This window comes from Dermatophagoides farinae, chromosome 1 (assembly GCF_024713945.1).
Source record: "Dermatophagoides farinae isolate YC_2012a chromosome 1, ASM2471394v1, whole genome shotgun sequence".
Classification (NCBI taxonomy): Eukaryota; Metazoa; Arthropoda; class Arachnida; order Sarcoptiformes; family Pyroglyphidae; genus Dermatophagoides; species Dermatophagoides farinae.
The window spans coordinates 9,135,001-9,152,086 of NC_134677.1; the positions used below are offsets into that span (position 1 = coordinate 9,135,001).

The 17,086-nt window shown below is 36.1% G+C and overlaps 2 long non-coding RNA genes across 2 annotated transcripts; both read left to right on the top strand.

Annotated features, from left to right (window-relative positions):
* The first annotated feature begins 2,005 nt into the window (after window positions 1-2,005).
* On the top strand, window positions 2,006-14,876 carry LOC124494226 (uncharacterized). Its single transcript, XR_012832146.1, has 5 exons — window positions 2,006-3,224; window positions 3,288-3,404; window positions 3,474-3,769; window positions 3,832-5,014; window positions 14,645-14,876. It is a non-coding gene; the product is annotated as an uncharacterized LOC124494226 (long non-coding RNA).
* Window positions 11,794-13,628, top strand: LOC142597417 (uncharacterized). The gene is made up of 2 exons (XR_012832145.1): window positions 11,794-13,164; window positions 13,234-13,628. It is a non-coding gene; the product is annotated as an uncharacterized LOC142597417 (long non-coding RNA).
* Window positions 14,877-17,086: the final 2,210 nt, after the last annotated feature.

Genomic DNA, 17,086 nt, shown 5'->3' on the forward strand with positions numbered 1-17,086 from the left:
TGTATGCGATTTGAATGTGTGTGTGTCTGTTTGTGTTCGATCAAAGACAGAAAATTTGGTGTGTTTATGATCACAATAATGAAAATGGAATGAAATAAAAAATTGTGATCGATGATTGATTTGTATTTGTTGTTGGTCGTCGATATATCTGACAGCATAACTCACTAGGCTGCGAGAACTGATGATCTGAAGATTTGTCGAGACTTATATACATTTGATAAATCAAATTCCCTACACTGTTCGTAATGCTTTATCGGTTATTGAGGGGGAAAAAGAGGGGAAAAACTACGAGAAAGAAATCTATTGGTCGTTCATAATGTTCAAAATCTATCATTGTACAGTGGCAATGTAACTCAGTGATTGCCAAGTGTCGTATGTCGACCGGCGTTGTCTACATATTTCTATGCTAAAGATAATGGCGCCAAACGTAGTTTTTACGTCGGGTCGATTGATCTTTCTATTGTTGGCTCAAATTTGTGTGTATGTTTTCTGTCAATTGTGCATGTGTGTGTTTGTTGACAGTGATGAAGACATCTGTTTGTGTTGTGTTTTGATTTTTGTTGTGATCGATTAATGTGCATGAATATGACTTACAATTTGTTCAATGATGAGTTGGCGTCAATTTTCACACTAGGTTAGGTTAGGTTTTTTTTTTTTTTTTTTTTTTTTTAATTAAAAATTAATTTATTTTCTGCTTTATATAGGCAGCAATGGCCGCCAGAATAAATACAATGTATGGCTCGATGACAATGTGGATGGCGATGGCAATGACAATAAAAATGATAAAATAAATAAATAAATAAATAATGAAAAAATAAAAATCCAACATGCAATAGAATAAATAAATAAATAAATAAATAAATAAATAAATAAATAAATAAATAAATGAAAAACAAAAACTTGTGTCCTGTGTTTGCATCTTGGCGTGTACGTCTGTAAAAGATGTGTGTGTGGTTGCAGTTGTGTGTCCTATGTTGGTATCTGTAAGTGTCATGTCAAATGTATGCATGCATGCAAGAGTCCTATTGTTCTATACGGACGGGTGAGTCAGAGATTGTGAAACGATGCGCACAAGTATCATCATGGTATGTTTACACCCTCGTAAGCACTGTGATCCTACGTGTGCCGTTTCCCAATATTCTTCTTCTGTGTTCTGTGTTAATGTAGAGTCTGTACAAACTGTTGTGTTACTGCAAAGTGGTTGTCATGCGAAACCAATCATTCACCACCAATTGAGCCGAATGGCCAGACTGATCACCGATTGATCGGTAGCACTGTTAAACCGGTGTGTATGTGTTGTATAAATATTTGTGTGAATGTTGTGTGTATGGATCACTTGTTGATAAAAAATTTAAAATTTGCCTAACACGCACCAGAATTTTTGCAAGTGAAACTGGGCAATTATGCCAGTTAAGTTGATTTTTGCTTACCATAGCCTGATCTGACGCTTGCCGGTTTCCACTATCACATAGGCATTGACCCTGAGCTTGGTTGTCTATGCTATGCGCCAGGACCTATGACTATAGCTTGCCAGTCAAACGCGCGCAGCCATTGAGTGTCGTTCAAATTTTGTGACATGCGCGTGTATGTGTATACATATGTAGGTTGTGTGCGTGTAGCCATTCATAGTGTGAGTGATTGACTGCAGCGTACGTGTTCTGTGTATATGTCATGTGATGCTGCAGCCAATGTGTTGCCGAGCAGCTGTTTTTGCACAGCAAGTGGTGTTTACAAATACAATGTTGACTTACATTGCTATTTCTACCATCCAGTGATCCAATGTTTGTCGATTCAATTGTTGCCATCAGGATCCATTCAATGAGCCATCCAACGTTGGTACAGTGTTGACCAAATTGTGTTCACCATACTAAACACAAATATGAGACTCGATCCATTCTTGGCTATAATACTGTTGGTTAGGTTAGGTTAGGTTAGGTTAGGTTAGGTTAGGTTGGTTTTTTTTTTTTTTTTTTTTAATTAAAAAATTAAATTTTATTTTCTTTCTTTTAAAATAGGTCGGCAAATGGCCAAACCAAGGACCTCAAAAATAATACAGAATCAAATAAAAGACTGATATCAATGGATCAGAAAAAAAAAACATAAGTAAAATAATAATAAAAAAAACAACAATAAAATTGAATAAAGAAAATGATTCCAAAAATAAAAATGTGTCCATTTCTTGTATGTGTGGGAAGAAAGAAAAGGAAAGGAAAAGAAAGACCCTGTGTGTCCTATGTATTGTGACATGTTTGAGCCAACGGGCCAAGACGTGTGTGTAGATGGCTGTGTAAATGAATGTGTGTTTTGTATGGTGTATGTGTCGATGATTGTCGTGAAGAAATGAAAAAGAAAACGACAAAGATGAAAATCGACAAGATTGGATACAATATGACGCGGTGTGTGGGAGAGAAAATCAAAGATTGAAAAATGTCTTTCATCACAACACTAGGTCGTTGTAAATCGCAACGATTGCTTGTTTCATCAAGATTTTTATATTGAAAAATTTGTAGCATGTTTTTGTGTCCTAGTGGTGTATTCGATGTACAAGTGGTACACAAAATAGTAAAAACTATGTCTGATAATGGTCAATTCGTATACAAGAAAATGGATTTTTGTTTCATGATCTATTTGTTGGGCGTTAATTGGCGCCAAAAAGAAAAGATTGTTTTCTTTGTTTTCTTTGTTTGTGTGCATGCGTGTACATTGACATTGTTATGAATGGACTAAGATTTTTGCATGACTTACGTTGTTTTGCTAGTGAGTTGGCCAATTTTTCTTTTTTTTTTCGTTCAATGTTGACTGTATGATTAATTGTTGATTGTAAATGCCACTCAGTTGTCATGATTATTGCAAAACGCCATTGTCATGTTTTGCCATGCTGGTTTTGGTTTCGTTGTTGCTACTGGTGTTGTATTGTGGTTCTGCCAGCCATATCCAATGTTGATGGTAAATTCTTGGTGTTCCATTTTAATATTCATATATCATCGTGCTGTTTGGTGTCGAGATCAGTCTATGATATTCCATTAGAATCGTTGTCATCATTATGTGGTTGTATCATTTCTTTAATCGTCAAAACCATCATTTGTTGCCCGGTGATATTGTTGATAATCATTATAATTAATTGTATACCATATTGATTTTTCTTTACAGAATATTTCTTATGCGTTGGCGGTGCCTTGTTGATTCTATTCGTTCGTTGTTGTTATTTTGTCAAATGAATACTGGTAAGTGTTGTTGTTTACTTGTTGATATTATTGATTCTTGTTGTTGTTGATTTTATTTTTCAGATTTTAAATTATCGGTTTTATGCTGATTGTTATTGTTATCGTTGTTGCCGATTATTGTTGATTCTTGTTATATAAATTATTGATTTGGATTGTGGTCGTTTATAATTGTTTTCATTGGTAATTATTATTATTCGTTGAATTTAAAATTTGTTGATTTTTCTTCTTTTGTTTTATCATTGATTTTAGTTGTTTGTTGGTTTCGTCCATGGCGATTTTAAATTAATTAATACTGTTGGTTTTTGTTGATTATTCTTGTTGATTTTTCGGTTTTATATTCTCGTTGATTGGTTTTATCGTTTTTATAATACTGGTGATGTTGTTACTATTTTTGATAATTATAAATACTGTTGATTCTTGTTTTTTGTTTTTCTCTAGGATTCTAGTCAAATAATGTTGAATACTGTTGCTTTCTTATTGAATCTGTTGTTTTATATGGTGGTTACGTTTGTTTTTAACCCGTTGATTTTATCGTTCCAATACCGGTAATATTTGTTATTATTTGTAATAATTATATTGATTGTTGATTTCTGTTTTTTAATTGTAGATCCTGCCAGTATTTGTTCAATTCGATGGGACGTATGTTGTTGCTGTTGATGGTACCCAATGAATGGCCATGACGGATATATTCAAATGGATGGGCCGCAGAAATATGATATATACTATATTATTAATTTTTATGATGATGATCATTGTGCACTTGTTCATATGTTAACTTGATTTATACCATATTTAGGCCATATAGTCTGTTGCGTTTATGTGGCGGGAAACATACCATTGGATGAGCCATAGACGTTTCAAATTATTGGAACAGACTTCAATGATGGAATTGCATGTGAAGTTAATACTTCACATGCCGTTATTTTTTTTTTGACTCTTTTGTTGTGAAGTGCTACTACCATTGATCCGGTTGTTTTCTGTTGATTTTTTTCAAAATTTTCTTATACTATGGATCATGGATCGGAAAGCTGTGAGAAGGATGCAGGCCGCTGTTTGTTGTTGTTTTTGGACTACCGGTACATTATTTCATCGATTTACGTTGCTGTGTTGGAACAGACGATAAATTACGTTGCTATTGTTTAATGTTGTTTTTGTTGTTGACTAGTATGGCCAAATATGATGAGATGCCGTTTCATGTTGATTTTGATTTGCTCCAGCTTGAATCGTTAATACTTTGATTACTAGGCAACTGCACACAACAGTGGCTGTTTACGGGGGCCACCCTGGGACTGTTGGTGCGCGTGACCACAAGTGGCCCTATGTTGTGTTCTATGTGTGAGTGTAGGGTCTGGTAACAGGTGTTGTGTCCATTGTTTGTGTGGAACATTAAATTAAATTACTGTGGATTAATTCTTGTAATGATTGTTGTGTATGTGTGGTCACGCTGTTGTTTTGGTCGAGCTTCACGTCCTGGTCCTCCGCTGGTTAATTGACATAGCGATTTACGGGAGCCACCCGGAAATGTCAATTTGGTACTGCTGCAAAGTGTTTTTGTGTGTGTATGTAGAAGTCTGTTACAGATGTTGTATCTTATGTGGGTGTGTTTAACATAATAAAAACTGGTGTGTGTGTGGATAAATTCTGGTGTGTTTGGATAAAATCTTGTGTGTATGTTTGCAAGCAGATACCATACCATCCCTTCCCTAGCAAAGGCTAGGTTAGGTTAGGTAATGTCCGCAAGCCAAACCTCACGAGCTATGCTCGTGACGGTTTGGCGTTGTCCCGGAGGAGTGAACTCTGAGCCAAACCTCACGAGCTACGCTCGTGACGGTTTGGCGGGTGGTCCTGGAGGAGTGAGCTTCGAGCCAAACCTCACGAGCTACGCTCGTGACGGTTTGGCGTGGTCCCGGAGATCGGTGAGCAGACGCCATGCAATGTAATCAAATTAGCTGAGCATATTTGGCAACCACGATGCAATACCGGTTAATGATATTCATATGGTTACGGTGGATGTAAACGATGAATTGATCTTCTATGTTGATCAGCAAACATTGCAATATTACCGTAAAAGACTGCTGTTAACCTGATTTTTTCCCTGGCATCGTCGGTACTATTGATTGAAATTCGATAATCATGTCTTAGATGGTTCAACATTTGACAATCATTGATGAGGTGTTGAACTGATTGAAATCGGAAACCACAGCAACATTTTTTGTCATTCGATATGTCAAATTTTGACAGATAAGCACCAAATTGTCCGTGACCAGTTAACGTCTGGGTGACGAAATTGTTAACGTATGGGACGAATTTACGTGCGTCATGTAGATTCGGACATAACTTTTTGATATTTGTGCCAAATCGATCTCTTAAATATCTATCGTTCCAGCTTATCATCATATTGTTGTGTTCATATTTTTTGACGAAACTAATGGGCATCCTGGTGTAGTCGTAATCTCGTGAACGGTTGTTGGCTGTTATTTTTGCATATTTTTTGAGCCTGTGATACCATGGTTCAGTTTTATCAACTTTGTTCCAGGCGATCACAATATTATCGATGGATTTGTCAATTATTTCATTTGCTAATCTTTGCCTGTTTTTTCTGTCAATACGATTGATGTGTTGTACCGTGCTTATGTTGTTGGTGATGATATATACCGTTTGATTGTTGCTATTTTCATTTATCCAATTTGTTGCTTTCATTATGGCAAAAAGATCGGCTTGTTGTAGCATACAATAAGGAGCAAGACGATAATGTTTGACGCCAATAATATTATCGCTGTTAAAAATCATGAATGCAGCACCGACGCCCATTGTTGTTTTGATGGATTTAACTATGATTCTAAGCGGTGGTGATGCTGATGGTTCTTTGATGATGGTGGTAATTTTGCTCGTTGTATTGTTGTTGAGATCGTCATTTATATCTACTGTAATTGTTAAATCATTATATTTATACTGACCTGTTGTTCTTGCTGTCGCTATTGCTGCTCTGAATCCAATGAATAATTCGATAGGTGGGAAATCAGCCAATGCTGTAACCGATATGTATGAGGACGATCTATATGCTTTTACAGCTTGTTGTGCCATTGGTGTAACCATTTGTCTGAGGATCTTTTGGATATGCTGATATTTGACAGCCCTACCGGTAATCAAGGCACCATAAGACATAATTGGCTCTGTGATGCTATGGTATATCATTCTTAGCACCTGAGGGCTGAGACCATGCGACTTACGAGCGATACCAGTTACAGCTCTGTTGATTCTCGTGGCTTTGGCGATGGCATATTTAATATGAGGCCGATAGTCAAGCTTATGATCAATTATTATGCCAAGAATTTTTGTTTCTTTCACTGGATCAATAATTGCGCCATTCATTCTTACCGGTGGATATATTGGACGTGCAATTTTCTTTGAAACGTACATGATTTTGGTTTTCGATTCGGAAAATGTAAGCTTACATTTACGTCCCCAGCTGGCGGCCATTTCCAGGATTTTATTTATTTTAACCGGCATGTATTTGATGCAATCACAGGCCACGACCATGGTAACGTCGTCGGCATAGGCTTGAATTTTTACATCCAGACCGAAATTTTTGCAGAGAAGATCGTTCACCACCAGATTCCACATCAATGGCCCCAGAATTGAACCCTGAACGGTTCCTCTATTGGTCGTCTTGTTGCATGTGACGCCTCCATAACTGGCTGTGATTCGTCTATCATTTTGGTAAGCATCAATCAGCTGGATTAAATATTTTGGCGCGCGATAGTTGATCAATTGATTGATGATAAATGGATGCCACGTATGGTCGAAAGCTCCTCTGATATCGAGCGAAATTAGACAGACGTGCTTAAATCTGGTGATGGCTGATTCGAGGTCGTTGTGTAGATTCAGTAGTGCATGATCAGTAGATTTGCCAGCTATAAAACCATATTGATAATCTGACATGTGGCCATTACTGATAAGGTGATTGGTGATTCGTATTGACATTATTCGTTCCAATACTTTACCCAAGACGGAGATCAGACCAATAGGTCGATAAGCGTTGGTTTTGCTATAATCGTCACGTCCTGGTTTCGGTAATATACGAATAATCGAACTTTTCCACAGGTACGGTACATATTTTAATCGAAGACATGCATTGTATAAAGCGAGCAACAGGTCAGGAAAAGAGAGCCAAAGATTTTTCAAAATTCGCGGTGATATACCATCGAGGCCTGGTGCTTTGCCGTCACGGAATTTATGAATGACATTATTCAGCTCTAGTAGCGAAACAGCTGTCACACCAGTGTTGTTTTTGTTTTTCTCCAGCCACTTTTTTGTAAATTGACGTATCTCGTGTTGTTCATTACTGTCGTCAAAATCGTCATCAGGAAATAATGAATTGACCAGTTTGGTTGTGGATTCGATAGGGCTGTTGGTGCCTTCAATTGTTCGAGCAACCATGTGATCACTATTTTTGAGCATCCGGCAGACCTTCTGATAACAGTTCTCTGGTCCTTGGCCATTTAGATACTTGTTGAAATCATCATTTTTTAAAGATTGTGATACGTCACGATACTGCTGTCTGGCGATCATATATTCATTTTTTAATCTCTCTATCGTGAACGGATTGTGGCATCGACGGATTTTTCGATAAATTGCTTTTTGTTTCTTTGTGATGTCCAATAGTGATTGATTGCTCGTCCATTTTGCTGGTCGTATACGTTTATGTCGATATTTACCACAATGTTGGTTGCATGCAAATTGAGTGGATACAGTGATTATTATAACGGCAAGATCCAGTTCGTTGGTGTCATTGATGTTGTTGATAGTGGTGGCGGACAAATTGTGATCATGCAACTGATACTCGATATCTGAGCTCCATTCGGTCCAATTTATGTTGGTCGTGTTCCATTTGGTTGTCGATTGGTTTTGTTGGTGATCAATACATTGGTCAGTGATGGTGAAGGTGATAGGCCGGTGATCACTCAGATGAATTTCGTCATGAATATGCCAATTGTTGATTTGATCAAGAAGATTGTCGTTTACTAGGGTGAGATCAATGCATGAGGTGAGTCTGCGCTGACCACGCACAGTGTCAAAAGTTGGCCTATTTCCTTCATTCAAAATATGAAGATTGCACTGAACTATCGTTAATATTATTTCGTGGCCACGTTCATCTGATGTTGGTTCACCCCAGTAAATTGATTTAGCATTGAAATCACCGGCTATAATGCATTTGTTGTTGTTGGCATAATTCGCTGTATTGATCACACAATTGATTGTATTGTTGATGTTGCCGTGCGGTTCACTATACACAGATGCTATGATTATGTTATTAATGTTGGCGACGATGAAATCACTGTTTGAAAGATGTGTTATGATGATTGACGATAATGATGGATTAAGTAAAATGATACAAGCACGAACAGCTGGTTGATTATTATTATTTGATTGGTCGTTGTTGCATGTTGATTGATTGTTTGAAGCACTTTGTCGTCGAGTGATGCGTTGATTATTCGTCGGTAATTGAAGCTGATTTGTCACATACATTGGTTTAAATTTACTGTTGATTGATGGTATGTTGTTTCGTAAAGGAGGTTCACTTATGATTCCTATGTCAATTTTATTATCGTCGCAGAAGGTTAAAAACTGTGAAAGAGCAGTCGGTGATTTATTGCAATTGATTTGGGCTATACGGAGGTTTTCGGTTTTGGATGGTTGATGATTAATTATATTGAATTTTGTTGGCAATACGCATTAGCATTCTGGTGTAGACGGGACATGTTTTACTCACACTGCTATGGAAGATGTTGTCCTTGATGCCAGTTTTCACACAGTTGGTGCATCGAGGCTCCAGATGCTTATTTGGACATAGATTAAAATGATGACGTCCACTACAATGAAAGCAGAGCTGGTCTTCCGGTTTCAGCTGGCATTTTTCAGCCTTATGATTAAATCCGTAACATCGGTAACACTGCCGCAGAGGAGACATGTCTTCGACGTGGACCATTGAGAAGTCGAGAATGATTTTTCCAGCCATATCGTTGATGATGATATCACGGATCTTGGGATCGACAGTAACACCGTAATTGATTAGCCGATCACTGTTACGAAAATTCGTACGTTCATTCACGATTTGAACCAGGTTTTTGATTTCCAGATTATTGCTGGTAACATGTTGTTCGATTAGGTGGTTGAAGCTCGCGAACATTTCTGGAATCATGTTTTTGTCAATATCTTTCCTCACCCCTTTCAGGAAGATCGTTGGAGCCAATTTTCTGGGTGGTTCAGCAATAATTTTGTTTGTGGCTACAGCGATGTTGTTGAATTTATTTTTGCTCTGCTCATCTCGGAAATCTAGAATCATCTTGCCATTGGATAGACCTTGAGCTCCAGTCATATCAATGCCGTGTTTTGCTGGTTGAATCAGGTCGGATAGCACTTTTCTGGTTATGGTGGTGTCGGTGTTGTCGATTACTGAAATCACAGTCTGGTGTCTAGGCGTGGATGCACTCTTGTTTTCTTTTACGATGTCGGCAAAAGAAACCGGTTTATTCACCTTGGTGTTGGTTACGTTGTTGTTCTTTTGGCCCATTATAATTTCGGTCAAATTTTTAACACTATGTTTTAGATCCAGGATACACATTTTCATTTCTGCAATGGAGTCGAGACTGTCTTCATCGTCGCCTAGAATACTTTCTTTTTCTTCGTCGTAGATATGTCGCTTACGCTTGGCGTTGGTTGACAGTTGCTCTTTTAATGCCTGGTTTTCGGTATGCAAATTGATTGCGATCTTCAAGGCCGTTATTGTTTGAAATTTTTTCTCCGTGCTGATGTTTCCTTTAAGATCCATGGCCATTCCTAATGCATCAGTGATGTAGTGGATGTCTTCTGTTATCACTGGTTGTTGTAAATTTGAATTAAGTGGGTTTGTGCGAGTGATGGTTGTCGTTAACGGTTGTTGTGTTGATAACGGCATGTGGGTGTGTGATGATGATAATTGTACAGGCGTCGGAGGTCTAGACAAAACTGTGGATTGTAAGTACCGATAATCAAATGATGAAGTGCCGTATGTCTGTGTGTGATGCGGGATTTGTTGTTGTGGCTGTGTGTATTGTTGTGACGTGTACTGTGTCTGTGATTGTGTCGGCATATAGATTGTGGACGGTGGCACTGTATTGGATGTATATTGGGCATTTGTTGATGTATTTACATTGCTTGTGATTATGTTATGTCTTGATGTATGACGTTGAGGCATAACGTTGACATTCATGTGTGATGTTGTTGCGATATTGTGTGAAGTGGTGATTGGTTGTGTAACAATATGTCTGCTGGTGGATGGTTGCGTAAAATCAATGTTTGTCATTGGTTGTTCGTTTGAGTCATCCTCCATGATTTCTATGGTTTGTTTGCTCATGACTGGAGATGCTGTTGACACTCTGATATTTTCTGTTATTGGAGATGCTTTCTCACTAACTTTTATGATTTTTTTTGCTGTCGGTTTACGGGTGGGGCCCATCAAGGTTGAATTGATTGATTTATATGAATGATGAGCCAATTGTTTATTAAACGCGTGATGATTCAATGTCAATGAGATGTGAATGATTTAATCGAAGCTGTGATTGTGATAAATAATGATGACCCAATACCGAATTGATGTAAGGTCAAAAGAAGAAATAATGGTTTATGAAAAGTGAAAGTTGTGAATGGAATTATGTAATCAGAAAATAACATGAAAGTGTGGTTAATGTTGACAATTAATAAAGGATATGGTGTCGGTTCGTATGATTGTAAAAAAAAAAAAAAAAAGAAATTTATTTATTTACCAGAAAAATATAATTGTATTTGATATGGTTTGTGATAGAATCTAACAAAGAAATTGGTTTGGTAAAGGTTATTGTGTGATAATAATAATGATTTATGCAAATGTGAATGTTATTTGAGATGTGTAATTGAATAAAGAATGATAATTAATAAACAATGTAATTGGTGTATGGTGATAATAATAAAATGTGTGATGGGAGGATCGGCGATGGTGGTAATGATCGGCAATAAGAAAATTGAAAGCTTACGGAAACTGAATCCAGATAATGATATTGATAAGCAGAAAATTGTTGATATTGTTGAAAGCCGAAAATAAATAATAAAATTGAAAGCCAGGATGATAAAAAAAAAAAAATGAAAATAAAAGCCAGTTGATGATATTATGATTTTTAAGCCAGTAGATGAAAGTGATGATATATAAGCCAGTTAATGAAAAAAAAAAAAAAAAAAAAAAAAAAGAAAAGATGATGAAAAAAAAGCCAAAAGATGAAAGATGATGATTTGTAAGCCAAATGATGAAAAATAATGATTTGTAAGCCAGTTGATGAAAAACAATGATTTGTAAGCCAGTTGATGAGAATGAATCCAATTAATGAAATAGAGAGCCAAGTTAATAAAATTTTGATGAAATAATTTGATGAAGAGCCAATTGATGAGAATGATGAGATTATAGCCAGTAGTGAATGAAAGAGATCACTGGTATAGAAAATCAAAAAGATATAAATGAAAGCTTGATGTGATGAAAAAGATTGTGATTCGCCGGACATGGCCAGCATGAATAATATCATAATAATAAAAATAAAAATACAAAGAAAAATGAAAATAAAACAATCAGAATTTGAAAAAAAAAACAACAATAAAAAATAAAAATGATCATATAGGGTGTGTCCGATGTTTGTGTGTGTATGTGATGGATTATGTGTTTTACATAAGATCGGTGAGCCGGTAAGATAATTGTTGGTGGCCAAAATTGGTAAAATTATATTTTTTTTGACTCTCGTAGGCGACTGTGCTGCCATCTGGTTTTTTGGAAAGGTATCAAAAATTTTGTTCATTGTATTATGGATGATGAGATCGGATATATCATGTTTTTCGCCTACAAAAACAATAAAGAATGAAAAATGATCATTAAGAATGTGTCCGATGTTTATGTGTGTATATGTTGGATTATGTGTATTGCATGTGTTCAGTGAGCCAGTAGGATGATTGGTGGTGGTGAAATTTGGTAAAATTATATTTTTTTTGTTTCTCATAGGCGAATGTGCTGCCATCTGGTTTTTTGAAAATCAATTAATTCCTTGCTCGTTGTTTCTGTTGATGGTGACCAAGTGCGAATGCGGCAAATGGTGGTAGATGGATCAGCAGCGGATAATGATGGTGGATGACGACGCTGATGATCGAAGCCAGGAATGATTGGACCAAGAGGCCAAAACAATGATGATGGGGCCAGACCAATGATATGGATAGCCAGATGATGAGAGCGATCCAACAGGAGGATCGTGTAGCCAATGATGATAGGGAAGGGAAATGGTGGGATGAATGGATGATGATATGGTGATTGAAGATGAGATTGTTTCAATACCATGTAAACAAACTTTTAGCATAAACAAACACGAAAATTTTCAGACTTCTGCTCAAAGAAAATTTCGACTAGCAAGTTGTCAACACAAAAAGTTTTGTTTATATATGCAGCCAAGACAAAAAAAAAAATCTTTTGTGTCTTATCATTAATCAGTGTTGACATTGATAGAGGCACAGAATGAACACATATTGCTGGTGATGATGTTGAGAAATCAATGATGATGGTAATGTCAAAGTTGATGTTGATGGTAACAAACAAAATTAATTCAAGTTGAGCAGCGTGTTCGATTGAATGTACACACATAGTTAGAGCACATTTTCCGTTGTATATGTGTGAGCAGCTAAAACTATGTTGACTTAATTGGCTGACTTGTGTGGTAATGGATGTGCATGTTCAATACAGTGGTGTTTACATTAATGCTGCTAGTGAATTGTGATGAGCAGATTTGTGTATTTTGTTTGTGTTAATTCATAGATGACGTATACAATGTTTACATTTTTGTTTACTATGGTAAAAACAAGGACAATGGATTTGGTGAAATGTTTCAAAATCTTGGTATGTATCATTAATTCATCATGTATAATAATCACAATAACATTTTTAATTTATGGTGTATCATCACAGCATAAGATCAGAACTCTCGGTTCGTAAATCGACAACAATGACTGGTCGTAGATAATTAATGGATCACAGGCTGGTCAATACTGTTTGGCTATTGGTTTCATTGTTCATTAAATAAATGCACATTGGCACAGCGTACATGGAATCGATTGCTGAAACTGTTGACTAGTTGTTTTCATTATGGTTGAAACAAATAAATCGATATGTCAATGAAATATTGGTGAAGAAATCCATCGATTGGCTAGTTGATTATCATTTTGTTGGTTCAAATTACGCTCACTGGCACAGCGTACACTCAATCACTTAAATTATGTTGTGTTTATGATGACGATGATGAATTGATGAATAAATAAATAAATTAATGAATAAATAATAAAAAGAAGAATTTCATAAAAGAAGATCACGAATATAAAATTGATGGTGGCGGTGGTGGAATAAATTAAGAATAAATAGAAGAATTCATTGATCACAGGTTTAAAATTAATGTTGTGTTGGTTCGATGATGATGATGAATTGAAAATAAATAAATAAAAACTTGGTTCATAAAATCTGATTCATAAAACAGGATTAGTGATGATGATGGTCCTGATGAATCGAGTTGTGTAATTGATCGGCCATTATTGCTATTTGTTCATATAAAATTACTTCCATTTTAGTTCGATCAATAATATTAACACATGATGATATGGCCAATGAATAATGATAACGTAGGCGGCCAGTAAGTGGACAATCAAATCGTAGGTGATGAACAGATTGGATATCGTGGCCACATTGACAGGTTTGATCATCAGAGAATCCGAATCGATATAAAAACTGACCAAATTGGCCATGACCGGTTAAACTTTGTGACAGCCAAAATGAAACGTAGGGGGCAAAACGTCTGGCATCATTCAGATGTGGGCATAGCGTTTTAATTGTGGTGCCAGCTGGATCATTATCATAGACGGTTGACCAATTATTGTACATGTTGATTTTTTCTTGCCGCTTTACAAATGATAATGGTGCACTATGATATGAGACGTTACGACGATGATTGTTTGCCGTTACTGTTGCTTTTTTTCTTAGCTTTCGTTGGATAGGATCATTTCTGTCCACTTTTTTCCAGCAGATGATAATGTTATCATTTGTCGATCTAATAATTGATTCAGCAAGCTCAGACTTCTTTTTGTTGTTCTTTTTTACAACGTGCTGAAGTGCCCCAATGTTATTGCATATGATAGTGGTGGCCGAATAGTCCAAGTGGTTGTCAGTGATCCAACGAATTGCGAGATGAATAGTGAATAGATCCGCCTGTAGGATGGAACAATGATTTGGTAGCCGATGGGTGACCGTCGCAATTAGTTGATCACCGAAGAACGCCATAAATACACAACCGATGCCCAAGGTTCGTTGGATTGATTTTATAAATATTTAGGGGTTAGGTTAGGTTAGGTTGGTTTTTTTTTTTTTTTTTTTTTTTAAAAAAAAAATTTAAACTAATATTTATTTGCAATAAAAAAAAGATCGGCAAATGGCCAATCCAGAAAATCAATACAAACATAAAAATAAGGCGAATGCAGACGCCGGAAATCAATGAAAATGAAAGAAAAATGAAAAAAAACAAAAATAAAATAAAAGAAAAAAAGCCTAACTAATAAAAAATAAAAATATTGAATGGAAAGGCTTATTCCAATATGAAATGTGTAAATGATCCTGTGTGTGTAAAACACAAAGAAATCCAACAGAGCGTGTGTGGTCCGGTGTGATTCTGTGTTTTGTGTAATCTCATGGTGTGAGTGTGTACAAGGGTGGTGTGTATGGCTTTATGTGATTGATGTGGTCGGAATCGTCGGAGACCGTAAAGCAATGTTGAAATGAAACTTGATTGATTTCATATTACCGATCCCCATAGGCTGTTGCGAATACGAAGACTTTATGGCCAAGAAAACGTTTATATAGGTTAGGTTAGGTTAGGTTACATTTTTTTTTTTTTTTTTTTTTTTTTTTTTTGTTTTTTAAATCACATTGAAAAATGCAATTTATTTCAATTCAATAAAAGATCGTCCGCGAATATGGCCACATCTCGGCAAAATCAGAAATTGAAAAAAATATTCCACATAATACAATCGATCATGGAATGTATCAATGGTCTTTAATGCTGAAAAACCAAAAACTAACAATATGTGCCGGTCGTCAAGGAATAAAAAAGAAAATCAAAACTAATAAAATAGAAATTTTTATAATGGATGGATTCCAAGGATATGTACTTGTCCTAAATGAAAATTGATGATTGCCGAAAGGATAATTTATTGCCATCCAATGATTTGCTTTTGCATTAATGCGTTCTGTTGATTTGTAATGATGAGAATGTTGTTCAGATATTATTCATTTGGCAATAAGTTTCAAAATTGTTGATTGGTGATGCTGAAGTTGGTGGAAGATGGCTGGACCAATGGATCTGTACTGGATGGGACCTGTAATCTCTTTAATTGCTTGGCTCGAATGGCTGGTACTTGTGATACACATAAATACATCATTGGAGGCGACCGACTCAATGGTTGGTGAATGTTTACAAAAATAGTGGATCGGTCGTCGTCAGTGTTGTTGTTGGTTGGACGCATTGATCAGTTTGACCGTTTTTCGGCTGGAATGATGGTCATTTTTCGGTGGATACCCATCTATAACCCGACGACTGATTTTTGTTCCTGTGAATCACATCAATATGTCATGGAAAAGGTAATCGGCAAAGATTAACGCCGCAAATTATCCTATTGAAGCAAAGAAGATGCAAATGGAACGATGGTAGATGAAGAGACACAAGATAAAAAGTGTTCAAGAAGAAAACGAAATGTTGTCCTGTGTCATCGAAGTGTTGTGTTGTCGATATGGTGTGTGTTTTGACGAAATTTCTTCCAAGCTATGGCAACTTTCACTTGATAAAAATGATGATACATTGACTGTTGTAAATGCAAAAGTTCACGGAGATGGCCAGCATTGTAACACGGATGGTCTTCGGAACTCGATTGATCGGTGGTTTTGTTGGCTTGTTGTATATTGAAAATCACAAAAGTCTCGAAAAATTTATCACATTTGTCCTAGCATTATGAATTACTAGCTGGTTATATTAATATTAATAAATGTTCATTGCTGATGTTATACTACTGATCCCAGTTGACATTGATTATGTTCGGATGATCATCGTGGCTCACAGTGGTGTGGTGGCAGAAAATTTTTATCATGTGGTTGTTGATTTTCACGATGTTGCTGATTGTTGCAACATTCGATTGTTCATGTTGTTGACATTGATGATTTCTGCCAGGTCGATATTGATATTAATTTTTTGATCGATTTGTTTTCAATTTCTTCAACAATTATTTTAAGCTAGAGTATTTTGAATTAAATTGAAATTTGCAGAAGATCGCCACGCACATCGTTCAATTTGAATACCAGAATCTGTTTGGTGGTGAAATCTGTGATATAAGATGTTCGGCTTCTGGATGTTGCATATTATCATCAATGACAATCCATTTCGGATGACATTAGGATTTGCATTCTTAATGAATATCGACGAAAAATTTCCATGTAACTATATCATGTGATAAATGATCCAGCAAATGTGATACTAATAGGTACTTTTTAAAATTTAGGATGTTATCAAATTCAAATGTATTTTCATAACTTATTGGCACATTTTATGTTCAAACGATGGCAATTTTTATAATTGCCTGATCACTGGTGGCATAATTCTGGATGGTGGTTTTGAATCGATAACATGTTCATGATGATGATGACTTGTGTGTGTTCAATTGGGCGAATTTAAGATGATCGATTTGGTTAACTTGGTGATTGTTAGTATTATTTTAGGTTAGGTTAGCGT